Genomic DNA, 13,079 nt, shown 5'->3' on the forward strand with positions numbered 1-13,079 from the left:
TGGTTTCCCAAAGTGCTGGGATTACAGATATAAGTGACTGCGCCCAGCTATTGTAGTGCCTTTTCTAAGCAGCCATATTATTTGCCTGTTTCTCTTTCTTTTGTTAAAATAAATCTTTTGGACTTAGCATACCGTGGATAGTGAATAGATGTTTCAGAGTCAGAGGACAGTTCACTTTGATTTCACAGATTTTACAGAATATGCAAAGTACAGACGCTTTACCGCACCTCTAGATTTGAACGTGTTAGTCCTGCCAATTCTAGAATCTGTGATGTTATACCAGGAAATGAAAGCTAAAAATATCTAACTTTAGCCATTAATTTTAATCTTTTCTCTCATTAACCTTCAAACAAAACAAATAACATGGTGAAAAATGTTCAAAGCTTTAAACCTTCCCACTGACCTTATACCCCAAAGATCAAAGTAAAGAATATGCTGTGATTGCCTAAAAGACAAAAAGAAGAGAGATCAAGGCTCTGCATTAGTCATGAAGTGAAAATTTGTCTTAAAATCAATCAAAATAGACTTGGCAGGAATATTGAATGAAGCCAACACTTTGCTCTTGTGAAACTCACAGATCACATAGTGGCTGCATTTTATATCTCATAGAATGGTGCCTCCAGCAATGTGAGTGAGAGCACTGGTATTTCCTGACTCATAAGGACAGGAGTGTGCCGCCCGCTGAATCACCTTCCTCATTTTCTGGGATGCCTGGGTGTTCCAAGACATTCATGGAGAACTAAATTATGGTTGCCATGACAGCTCCCTAAATGCCATCATGATAATATCACTGGTTATAGTATGAGTACTCCCTGAATGCTGACTTATTTTCCCTTCCAAAACCTCAATAATTTTTATAATCAAAGTTCTTAAATAACTATGCAAATCAAAAAAATTAGTAAAAGCCTTTTTTCTTAATTAGATAGGTTGCTGTATTAAGATACAACTCATCTCTTTCTATAAGATTTATTCTTTTGAGTGAATGGTAATTGACATATGATATTGTTTATTGTATTTTTAGAAGGTAGAATGCATAATATCAAAGTTGGTATACAAATGGAAAGTTCTCACAATTTTTTAAAGTTGTGGAAGCTTGAATTTGAGGACACAAATCTGAATTTTTTAAGCATTAGCTGGCATTCCATGATAGAGAGGGCTGGTTTTACACGTGCCAGTGATTATGCAAATTACTATATGTGAGCACCTGCCTAGGTAAGAGGATGTTCTGTCCCTCTCCACTTCCATTCCAATCATTTGAGACATCAGTGAGTAGAGGCAAAGGAAGAACTTCCTTGCAAACCTGAATTTTTATTTTAAAAAATCTCACTGTTGGGAGGTTGCAATACCTTTTAGGAGCACTATCTTAACGCATCAAGTACTGAGCGTTCAGTTAGAGAACATCACAAAACTTTCAATGACCTTGACGCTTATTGAAATGTCTTTACTGAATGTTTTGAAACTAGGCAACTCTTGAGCCTTCCTTGCTGGTTTGTGATGCAGTGTCATCCTCTTTTCATTTCACCTTCTCTTAGGATGTTGGCTATTACTTTTTTGCTGAGATGTTCCTGGAATCCTTCTAATTTTAGTTGCACAAACATTTATCAAAGACCTGTTATGTTCCCAAACTGTTCCTGGTTAGGAAAGCAGTTAATCAAGTCAGGGTCTTGTCACGGAGAAGTCCACTCAAATGAATTTAATGGAAACAGACTTAAAGATGGGCTATTCACAAAGGTTAGGGTAGGGTTAAGGGAACCATTAAGAGACGGTGACACAGGAAGCATTACAGAGCCTAGAGGCAGCAGGAACCATCCTTATCATTTATTGACATGATATGCCATATGCCAGGTTTTGCTCCTGAAACTATTTTCCATGAAATCCCCTTGTGATCTCTTTCTAAAACAACAACGAGAGTGTATTGCAAAAGGGAAACTGTGCCTTGACAGGAATGTGCTGATATGTATTATCTCCTTTTATCCTCCCACCCATCTCAATATACCAATCATATGGATTTTAACACTATAATTTGTTTGTATGTTTTTATCTACTGTACTAGATTATATAAATTTACATGAAGTTTTCTCCACCAATGTACTTACTGTTGGATACTTCTAGAACCTCCAGTGTAATGTTGACCAGCAGTGGCAAAAGCAGGTGTTTTTGCCTTGTTCCCAATATTAGGGAAGCGCTTTTATTTTTGAATCAAGAAATACTACTTTTATCTTAGCTGTGTTTCATATAGAAACATTGTATGCCCAAATGTGACAAATAGTAAATGTTTTTCATGCAGTCTAAATGATCTCAAAGAATGAATTATTGATTGCTGACTTTTATTAAATTTAGGGTGATTTCCGTAGAGTCTATATCTGAGTGAAACTAAAATGAGTGTATATTTAATTTAGAGAATAACAGCAGAACAAATTATCAATTAAAATATATCTGAACTTTGATTGGCTAATTACACATTTTAAATTTGAAGGCCAATTACTAAATTTTCTTCTATTAGGCAGCCAGGTCTACATAATTTTGGAAAAAAAGCTCTAGGTGACAATCTGTCTGTTAGCCCTTTACTATGTTGAAGTCAAAATAAAATATAGAGATGAGTCTCTAAATTAAGCATTTTATTTGGGAATCACAGAATTGCAATTCAGAGCATACACACAGACCACAGAGGCTTTCCAGAAGCCCAATGGCTAATCCCAAAGTCAATTTTAGGTTAAAAAACTTTTAAATTAGAATTTGGTTTTGGGAAAGTGTAAAGATGTTAAAAGGCTTAAAATATTTAATCAAAGTAGAATTACATGCCATTGAGAAGTAATAGTCATTTATTTAATCAGAGTGATTAAAAAAAAGTCTTCAAAAGCAAATACAAAAAGTAACATAGGCAAGGCGCAGTGGTTCATGCCTGTAATCCTAGCGTGGTAGGCCAAGGTAGGCGGATGGCTTGAGCTCAGGAGTTAGAGACCAGCCTTTGCAACATGACAAAACCTCATCTCTACAAAAAATACAAAACTCAGCCGAGTGTGGTGGCATGCATCTGTAGTTTCCAGCTACTAGGGAGGCTGAGGTGGAGGATTGCTTAAGCTTGGGAAGTTGAGGCTGCTGTGAACTGAGATCACACAACTGCACTTTAGCCTGGGCAACAGAACAAGATGCTGCCTCAAAAATAAATGAAACTGGAAGGGCGTGGTGGCTTATACCTGTAATCCCAGCACTTTGGGAGGCCGAGGTGGATGGATCACCTGAAGTCAGGAGTTTGGGACCAGCCTGGCCAACATGGTGAAACCCTGTCTCTACTAAAAATACGAAAATTAGCTGGGCATGGTAGCACGTGCCTGTAATCCCAGCTACTGGGAAGGCTGAGGAGGGAAAATTGCTTGAACCCAGGAAGCAAAGGCTACAGTGAGACAAGATCATGCCACTGCACTCCAGCCTGGGTGACAAAGTGAGATTCTGTCTCAAAAAATAAAAATAAACAAAATAGAACCCGGGCACAGTGGCTCACACCTGTAATCCTAGCACTTTGGGAAGCCAAGGTGGGCGAATCATGAGGTCAAATGATCGAGACAATCCAGGCCAACACGGTGAAACACCGTCTCTACTAAAAATACAAAAATTAGCTTGACGTGGTGGTACACACCTGTAGTCCTGGCTACTCGGGAGGCTGAGGCAGGAGAATTACTTAAACCCTGGAGGTGGAGATTGCAGTGAGCCGAGATCGTGCCACTGCACTGCAGCCTGGCAACAGAGTGAGAATTCTGCCTCAAAAACAAAACAAAACAAAACAAAACAAAACAAAACCCACCAAAGAAATCCAAAATCAAAAACACAGTTGAGACAGAGAGAAAAAAATTAAACAACTTGGCTCTGTATTAAGATTATTTAACTTTTTCCAAGTAGTCAAAACCCTAATAAAAACAAGAAAAGTCAAGAAACTACCTTAAAATATAACATCTGTTTTTAGGCTGATTATTTAAAAGGTAAAGAAAAACCTCTTGTGGCTGGGTGTAGTGGCTCATGCCTGAAATCCTAGCACTTTGAGAGGCCAAGGCAGGCAGATCACTTGAGGCCAGGAGTTTGAGATCAGCCTGGCCAACATGGTGAAACCTCGTCTCTACTAAAAATACAAAAATTAGCCGAGCATGGTGGCACATGCCTGTAATCCCAGCTATTCGGTAGGCTGAAGCACAAGAATTGCTTGAACCCAGGAGCTGCAGGTTGCAGTGAGCCGAAATTGTGCCAATGCACTCCAGCCTGGGCAACAGAACATGACCCTGTCTCAATAAAAAGAAAAAAAGAGAAAAACCCTGTCTCAAAAAAAGAGAAAAACCTCTTGTAGTATGACGTTTCTTTTTATGGGATGACTGTTTGAGTTACCTGGAAGTCAAACTTCATGAAAAGATACTAGCTAGCATTCAATTAAACACTGGAAGAGTATGTGACTAAGGTTACGAATATACACCACGTTATAGAAGAGTAATGTAAACAAGAAACCTGTACCTTGAGCAGGGGTGTATATGGCTTGTAAATTTGCCTGGTTACACAGAACAACTTTGACACACCACAAAAAGCCAAGATTACAGAATCAAGTCATACCAGAGGAAGCATTGTTCTCTCAGGACTTTAAGACAAACATGCATCAGGACACAACACCAGAGTCAGAACTGGGGGAAAAAAAGCTACAGAAATTGGTCAAAAAGTTGAGAAAGAAAGTCACTGAGATATTACACAGAGCTAGTCATTTTCTTACATTTCTTTTAAAGAAAAATCCCTAAAAGTTAACTTGTTGTGCTTGGTATACAGGGAACAATGGACAATGCATTGTACTCTCATCTGTACATTTATTTTTAGGTGAAACTCATACTTTTATGATCTTAAAGCAGCTAGCAAGGACAAATATAATCTTGTCTGGCCAGCAAATCAAGCCCTCCATACCCCCAAATGTGTGCTAACAATTTTGAAGACATTTTCATTTTTATCAACAAATTTAAAATTAGCTGATTATCAAAGATTTACTTAAGTCTTGTGAATTAAAAATTTTTTTTTAGTTAGTTACTATATTTTGGATAAAATATTTGATTTAAGCACTTAATTTTTCCTTTAAGTCAAATAATTAGGATTCTTTTATATATTTTGGTAGAAAATGATCATAGGCATATAGAAATTAAAAAAAAACATAAAAACATACAAACTAAAACAAAGATCATACAGTTTTTAGTTTTTTGTTTGAGACTGGGTCTTGCTCTGTTGCCCAGGCTGCAGTCCAATGGCACAAACATAGCTCACTCTAGCCTTGACATTCTGGGCTCAAGTGATCCTCTGGCCTTAGTCTCCTATGTAGCTGAGACCACGGGTGTGCAACATACCCAGCTATTTTTTTCTTTTTTTGTAGAGATAGGGTCTCACTGTGTTGCCCAGGCTGGCATATAGTTTTTATTGAAAGTTTATTCTTAAGTAAAGCATAGTAATACAAATTTACTGGTTTATAAGAAGACAATTGGATTCAAACAATATGCTTGACAACATAAGATAAGGCTAAACTCTAGGTTTTTTTTTTTTTTTTGAGACAGAATCTCACTCTGTCACCAAGGCTGGAGTGCAGTGGCACAATCTCAGCTCACTGCAACCTCTGCCTCCTGGGCTCAAACTATCCTCCCACCTCAGGCTCAGGCTGGTTTCAAACTCCTGAGCTCTAGCCGTCCTCCTCCTCAGACTCCCAAAGTGCTGGAATTACAGGTGTGAGCCACCACACCCTGCAAGAGCTATTCTAACAAGGTTTATATGGTATTTTCTTGGTTTCTGTTACTCAGACTTGAGAATAAGAGTTCTGCCTTTCCTTCTAGTATAGGGAAAGTGTCTTTTACATGGAAATTTCATCTTTTGCTTTCAAGAAACAGCATTAAGTCCAGAATAACTATAGAAATGCTATTAAAACTATAGTTTTGTCTGGGTGCGGGTAGCTCACACCTGTAATCCCAGCACTTTGAGGTTGAGGCAGGTGGATCACTTGAGGACAGGAGTTCAAGATCAGCCTGGCCAACACAGAGAAACCCTGTGTCTACTAAAAATACAAAAATTAGCCAGGTGTGGTGGTGCATGCCTGTAATCCCAGCTACTTAGGAGGCTGAGGCACGAGAATTGCTTGAATTTGGGAGGTGCAGGTTGCAGTGACCTGAGATCGCACCACTGCATTTCAGCTTGGGTGATGGAGAGAGACTCTGTCTCTAAAAAAAAAAACCTATAGTTTTAATAGTAACTATTAAGAATAGATTCTTATTAATCAGTATGCCAGAATAGCTAAGGAGTTTTGGAAAAAGAGAGTTTGGCATATAGAAGGATAAAGGGGAGGAGGTATAGGAAGGGGTGGGAAAGGTTTTGGGGAAGAATGAGTCCCAGGTAGCTTTGTGACAGTACTTTGCAGTGAGGCAATCTTTGAGTCTTTAATGTGAGTTTCTGAGCCTCACGATACCAATTGAGATATTCATCCTACTTGGACTATATGATTTCATAGATGTGACCCTTTATTTTAAAGAAAAATGGACTGTTGTAATGATCGCCATAATATTTCAACATATCAACTGGAGTCTCAGAAGGGGTAACTACTTTGGCATACCTTTGAATTTTGAGAACCCATTTGTAAATAAATTTATTTAGGTGATTTGGTTTAATGCTGAATACACAAACACTAAATATATATATATATATATATATATACACACACACACACACATATACACACATATACATACACATAGAGATGGGGAGTCCCACTATGTTGCCCAGGCTGGTCTTGAACTTCTGGGCTCAAATGATCTGCCTGCCTCAGCCTCCTAAAGTGCTGGGATTACAGGCATGAGCCACCGCTCCTGGCCATAAAAACCAATTTCAAATATAAGTGTATAAATGAATCAGAAAATAAAGTATGTACTCCCCAAGAGGGATGATAAGCCTTCTTTAACAAGGGAGAGAAAAAAAATCCCTTTTAAACAGGAGTCCTCATAACCAGGAAGAAAAAAGTATTCATCTTAACCAAATCTATAGCAAGGAGGGAGAAAATTCCCCTAAACAGATTTCATAACCAGTAGTGAGTAGTTTATTCCCAAATAAAACTGAACTAAACCAAAATAAAAAATATGAGTTCAAGCCAACAGAGACTCACCATGGGGAAAATAGGTTGCTCGTAGAAGTTTCGGGGCTCAAGAGACTTGAATGTGAGTACTTCATGCCATATTCCAGAAGCTAATTCTCTGAAGTGAGTCTGCTTGGATCCCACCTCTGACACCAAGTATGTAGAAATCAAAATAAAATATAGAAATGAATCTGTAAATCAAACATTTTATTTGGGAATCACAGAATTGGAATTTAGGGTATATATATGAACATATGGGTGGTCTTTGGCATGTTCAAAGAACAAAAAGAAGGTTGGAAGTTTATTAGAAGGAGAAATATTATGTACTGTTTTGAAAGAAAGCTCACTGCCACTAGAGAAGCTTTTGGGAGCTGGTAAGCTCTGATTGCTGAATGACAGCAGTAGGTAAAACTAGTCTATGAGTCATAGCATGTCATTTCAGCAGCTACTAGGTAAAACCAATCTTAAAGTTACAGCAGGTTGTTTTAGCAGCTGGGCTTGCAGGCAATTTAAGGAGATGGTCCTACCTGTCCTGAGTGATTTCCGCTCCCCCATCCCTGGACTCTGAGTTAGTTGGGTATGACAAGAATGTCCTAATTTGTACAATCAACTATTACAAATACTAATTACTCTTTAAAAAAAAAATTTTTTTTTTTATACAGCATCTCGCTCTGTCTCCCAGACTAGAGTCCAGTGGTATGATCTCGGCTCACTGCAACCTCTACCTCTTGGGTTCAAACAATCCTCCTGTCTCAGCCTCCTGAGTAGTTGGGACTACAGGTTTGTGCCACCACATCTAGCTAATTTTTTGTATTTTTAGTAGAGATGGGGTTTCACCATGTTGGCCAGGCTGGTCTTGAACTCCTGATCTCAGGTGATCCACCTGCCTTGACCTCCTAAAGTGCTGGGATTACAGGCATAAGCTACTGCACTTGACCACAAATACTAATTCTTTATGCCTGTATTTGTCTTTAATAAAAGTGTTAATTAACACTGATCATATGAATTTATATAGTAAAAGCAGTGAGATTTCACCAAGAAAATATTAATAAATCTCCTAAAACCCTTAAAGATGTGTTATATAAATCTGACTGCTATTCTACTCATGATTCTCTTTGAGTTTTCTGAAAATTAAACCCACAAATCAATATAATCAAATACTGAAACATATCAGACAAAATCATTTACAGGGCATCTGTGTAACCCATGGAAACAAGAAGCAGTTGATATATAAAGTGGGTGAGTGAACAGATAATCAGAGAAACATATGCCTTTAGTGTTTTTCCCAAAATATATTTTGTTGACCTTAATTAGCAGACAAGATTCATGAAATTCTAATTTTATTAAAATGGAGAATCCAATTTGTTAAAACTTGTTCAAGGAAGGCTCTACTAAACTTTTAAGAAAAATAAAATACTTCTGAAAATGTATATACATTTGATAAAATGTATACCAAGCCTCAAAATAAATGTAGTACCTGGATTTTAAATTATTATGGTAAGAAACAGACATTATTCAATCTGAACTTAAAAACTCTTGAGTTTTTCAAAAGTTTGCCTATGAGTACTAGTTTATCTGATTATTATTATTTTTGAGACAGGGTCTCACTCTTTCACTCAGGCTATGGTGCAGTGGCACGATTTTGACTAACTGCAACCTCCACTTCCTGGGCTCAAGTGATCCTCCCACTTCAGCTGAGACCACAAGCTCATGCCACCATGTGTGGCCATTTTTTTTTTTTTTTTTTTTTGTATTTTCAGTAGAGACGGGGTCTTGCCATGTTACCCAGTACAGTCTTGAATTCTGAGCTCAAGCAATCTGCCTGCCTCAGCCTCCCTAAGTGTTGGGATTATAGGCTTGAGTCACTGCACCCAGCCTTCTTGATGTGTTTATTTTAATCAGGTAAACTTTTGTAAAACAGATGAAGCCTGAATGTTTTAATAATAACAACAACAAAGATGCCAGAAAAATTTTATACATTTTCACGATTTGAATAATAAAATATTCTGATATTTTGAATATCAAAGTTTAAATATAAAGCCTATTTCTTATGCCTTCCATCTACTGTGTTCTTATATTTCAACAGTTACTTTGTTCTAGTTTAATACATACACAATTTAATACAAAATTCTGTACCATATTTCTGCATTTTTCACTTAACAAAAAAATCTTGGCGATCTTAATGTTAAAACGAAGAAATTTGATTTTTTTTTTTTTTTTGGTTAACAGCTGTACAACGTTCAAACATATGGCTCTATCATAATTTAACTAGTATCCTGTTGGTGGATACTTAGCTTGTTCCCAATCTTTTGCTATTCTCAACAATTAGAAACACCTGTGATTTCTTATATGTGGAGACATCTGTGGCATAAATCCCTCGAAATGAAATTCAAGGCTCCAAGTATATATGCATTTGTAATTGTAACAGATACTGCCAAATTCCTGTTTCTTTATAGCCCAGCCAAAGTAGTGATGCCAGATACAATTTTATGCTTTTTCATTTAGAAATATACAATGAAAAGTAGGTTACTTATTAAAGAATTAGAAAGAAAGTAGGACAAGTTTATGCAAAGTACAGACTACATTTTCACCCAAAAATACATTCAACAGGAATTTATTGTGCATCTACCTATGCCAAGTTCTTTTAGGCACTTGGGATGTATACACAAACAAATCAGACTCAAATCTCTGCCTGTGTGTGGAGCTTCTATTTCAATTCTACATTTTGGAACTCTCTGGTACTTCACAAGAAGCCAGTTAAATGTCAAAATCCTGAAAATGATCTGTTGAAATCCTGAGCACAGGCGCCAGACATATGCTACAAGCGTTATTTAAAAACTCACTAGAGGCAATGTTGCATATGATCATAGCTCTCCATCAGGTTCTTTTAAAACAACACACTAGAGAGAAAGCTCTTTTTATCCGACTCCATCTGCTGTTGGTGGTGATCAGCATACTGTGGGCATTGTGGTATCATCCGAGATTAGGCTGTTAAATAGGAAGTGGAGTTACAGGCAGATCAGCAAGTGTATGCAAACTGTTGAGTTCTTTCTCTTGCTGAAACCAAGGGTGCCTAATTCAGGTTTGGAGAGTAGGGAAGATAAGGTTATCAGCACATTCCTATCAGGGTCGTTTCCTTTTTGCACTGCTCTTGTTTTGGTTTCATAAGGAGAACACAGCAGAGTCTATGGAAAACAGTTTCAGCGGCACACAGGCAATACTCTTTATACCGAACAAATGCATGAAAGCAGAACGGGTTAGAAACCGAGGGAGACAAGGTGGTGAGTGCCAAGGACTGCGAGAAGCGAATGCAACGATAGAGACAGCACAGTCTCAGGCTTATTTTTTTAAAAAAAATTCTCATTGTAAGCCTCTTTCCTTTCTAAATGGAGAATATGTTAATACTTTAGCTCGCATTAGACTTAATAAGAATGTTTTAAACCACAGTTGTTAAAGTCTTGCTACTGCCCTATTGGATTCTTTGCATCATTGTAAGGAACAATTCGGAGTTCAGCTGGTTGATAAGGAAGTCAGGGATTGTGGCATCCACAAGTACAAAGTGGAGCAAAGAAAGGAGCCAACTGGAGAGTAGCTCTTGAGCGCTTGAATCATATATATGCTGGGTGTTCCCCCCGCCCTTTCTAGTCTCTATTATTAATAAATATTTGATCCTGACACCACAACAGGCACAATCAACAATTGGTTAAAGAATGAGTAATTTCTCAACTTCCAACATCTCCCGGTTATTTTTTTCTCACACTCATTGAATTCTAGAGCTAGAAGGCGGCTCATTTGAGAACTGAGGTTCAGAAGACTGACGTGCCAATAAATGGCAGAAGCCAGGTCTCTTGCCCGATTCCCATTCCAGTTGAGTTCCTGCTGCCACAGGAGCTTCAAAGACCTTCCAAACGTGTGGCTTCCGGGTTCGGTGCTGCCACACTGCAAACCGGGAAGACTCTGGACAATGACCCTGTGGCTCCCGCAGGGCTCGCACTCGCGGGCCCGTGGACGGCCGAATGCTGACCGACTGGTTCTGCCCCGGAGCGGCCGCCCGCGTCCCAAGGGTCTCCTCAGCACATGGTATGCACAGCGGGTCCTGCCCTGTGCTCTGGCGGCTCCGGCAATGGACTCAGTGCCCCGAGTCCCATTCCGTCCCCTTGAGGCGGCATGCGGCACTTTTTCGGGTGTCCCAGCGGAATTTTCACGTGAACGACTGACCCAAGCCCAGCCGCAGTTCCAGGGGCCGAGGAAGGGAGCGACAGGGCCCACGGCCGGGTCGTCTTTCCCTGGGCTCCATTCCTGCACCCTGGCGCTCCGGCCGCCCTTCCCTGGTTTTCCCTACGAGCGTTTTCTTAACTCTTCCCACTCCTTGTTTACAAAGTGCTGAGCCCCCTTGGCCGCCGGCTCCCCCGCGGGGCCAAGTTCCCACACGGCACCGTGGGCCGCCCTGCCCCGTAAGCCCACCGGTCGACGCACCCCGCGCTCGCCCGGACCGTCCGGGAGCCTAACGCCCGCCCCGCACGCCCGGGCCGTCACGTGAGCCGCCCGCCCCGCCCCCGCGCATCACGTGAGCCCCGCCCCCGCGCCGGCGCGCTCCGACGTGCCCTGGAACTTACCCTCCCTCAGAGGCCAGCCTGCGGGGACGGGCCGGCCACGGCCGCCGCCGTGTGAAGGCTCTCCGAGCTCGCGTCGCCGACCCGCAGCCGCTGGGCGGGCTGAGGAGGGAGCCGCCCGCCGCGAAGCCGCCGGGCTCCGGGCGAGGTGCGAGGCGCGGGTCCTGGCGGACGGAGGGGCAGGTTGGCGAGGCGCTGCACAAAGGCGCGCCGGGGCCCGGGCTGTGCCCGCCGAGGGCGGCGGAGTTGTGGGGGAGCTGTGTGCCGGAGGCGCGGCCGCGGCGCCGAGGTGCGAGCTAGTGGAAGCCGGGCGCGCCGCAGGGGGCTCCGGGCGCGGGGGTGGGCGCCGGGGGGAGGGGGCCCGCGCAGCTCATTGGCTGACGTGGGCGAGAGGGTTTAAATGACCCGAAGTTGTGGCTCCTTTGCCCGCTGGGTTTCCTGACTTCCTGTGTGAGGGCAGCGCCCGCCGCCCCGCCCCCAGGGAGGAGAGTGTGAGGGTGCGCGGATGTGTGTGAGAGTGCGGGAGAGCGCGCGTGTGTGCACAAGGCGGGTGTGTGCGTGTGTGTGCACAAGGCGAGTGTGTGTGCACAAGGCCGGCCCGGCTCCTCCAGCGCCGTGGGCCCGCCCCCTAACCGCGGTGGGGCTCGCAGGCCTGCGCCCACCTGGGGCGTCCCTCTGGGGCGTCCCTCGGGCACTGTTGGCCTTAAACCGGACACTTTCTTCTTTGCGGTCTTTCTCGATGCACCGCCCCTGCTGGACGGACAGGCCTTCGCTCCTCTCCAGCTTCCCTGGGCGGAATCTCCTCAAAGTCCTTGAATTGAAAAATCCTCTTTACCAGCGTGCCGCCCGCCTCCCATCTCGGGGGAGCTGGTTGTCTTCTCAGAATGGCTGTCCTTTACGTGTTGCTACTTAAGTGACTGCAGATCCTCTGAGAAGAAATGGCCACACGGTCATCGTTAGAGAAAAAGGCACGCCCTTCAGCTTTCGAGGCGTGTGATGTTTTCCTTTTGACTGCAGCTGCAGTCTTATAAATGCATTTGCAAAGGTTAAAGCACGACGTTGAAAGTAGACCTTTATCGAAAGTTCTCATGTCATCCCAAGTGGAGTGTTTGTTGTGAGCAGAGGCTTTTAGCACTCGAATAACACGATTGCTTGTGGCTGGCTTTATGGCTAATCATGACATAGAGAAGGTTATTTTATCGACTGTTTAGGCATGCGTTCCTAAAGGGAGGTCGTGGAGGAAGGAAGCCTCAGTCGGGTTCTGGTTCATGTTCTGCCACCCGACTTCTAGAGGTTAGACCTAGGGAGACTCCCGGTGTTTCAATGGAAGTGTTAAAAAG

The 13,079-nt window shown here is 42.1% G+C and overlaps 1 protein-coding gene across 8 annotated transcripts in view; it reads left to right on the forward strand.

Moving 5' to 3' along the window:
• Positions 1-11,868: 11,868 nt before the first annotated feature.
• The window catches only part of ARHGAP12 (Rho GTPase activating protein 12), a 123,767-nt gene continuing 122,556 nt past the window's right edge, over positions 11,869-13,079 (forward strand). For 7 of the 8 annotated variants that reach the window (XM_064368487.1, XM_064368489.1, XM_064368490.1 and 4 more), the window contains exon 1: positions 11,869-11,887. The gene's annotated coding sequence lies outside the window, so the exon portion shown is untranslated. Of the gene's footprint in view, positions 11,888-12,013; positions 12,029-13,079 lie in introns of those variants that run through there. The other variant, XM_064368488.1, reaches the window with a different exon arrangement.

The sequence above is a fragment of the Aotus nancymaae genome, unplaced genomic scaffold (assembly GCF_030222135.1).
Source record: "Aotus nancymaae isolate 86718 unplaced genomic scaffold, 86718_ANA_hifiasm-v0.15.2.pri h1tg000077l, whole genome shotgun sequence".
NCBI classification, from domain to species: domain Eukaryota; kingdom Metazoa; phylum Chordata; class Mammalia; order Primates; family Aotidae; genus Aotus; species Aotus nancymaae.